Source organism: Penaeus monodon, chromosome 30, assembly GCF_015228065.2.
Source record: "Penaeus monodon isolate SGIC_2016 chromosome 30, NSTDA_Pmon_1, whole genome shotgun sequence".
Lineage (NCBI taxonomy): Eukaryota > Metazoa > Arthropoda > Malacostraca > Decapoda > Penaeidae > Penaeus > Penaeus monodon.
The window spans coordinates 4,494,865-4,495,192 of record NC_051415.1 but is presented as its reverse complement, the minus strand read 5'-3'; the positions used below and the strand labels follow the sequence as shown (position 1 = coordinate 4,495,192).

Genomic DNA, 328 nt, shown 5'->3' with positions numbered 1-328 from the left:
AATATGATACTGATTTTGGATTGGATAATGGGACACTTATTGTTTCACTGCACTTTTTAGCTCACCTGTCACCATCCTAGCAGGCATAGGCTTTACTTAGCACTCAGGTATTGTACAGTCACATTGTTCCTGTATTGTGCACACATAGATAGATGTTACATGATTCATTTATCTGTTAAAATTTTATATGCTTATATCCCATTACAGTTATGTTGCTGGGATATAATTGAGTTTTTTTCACATATAAAGTAATTTACAGATATTGGGGGTTAGTTCAGAATGTGCCTTAAACTTGGGCAAAGTTAGTTCACATAATGCATTTAAATGT

General features: G+C 33.5%; 1 protein-coding gene across 2 annotated transcripts in view; it reads left to right on the top strand.

Moving 5' to 3' along the window:
- Positions 1–328, top strand: part of LOC119592479 (LIM domain kinase 1-like) — a 23,518-nt gene that overhangs the window by 6,756 nt on the left and 16,434 nt on the right. The gene's annotated exons all lie outside the window — the stretch shown is intronic.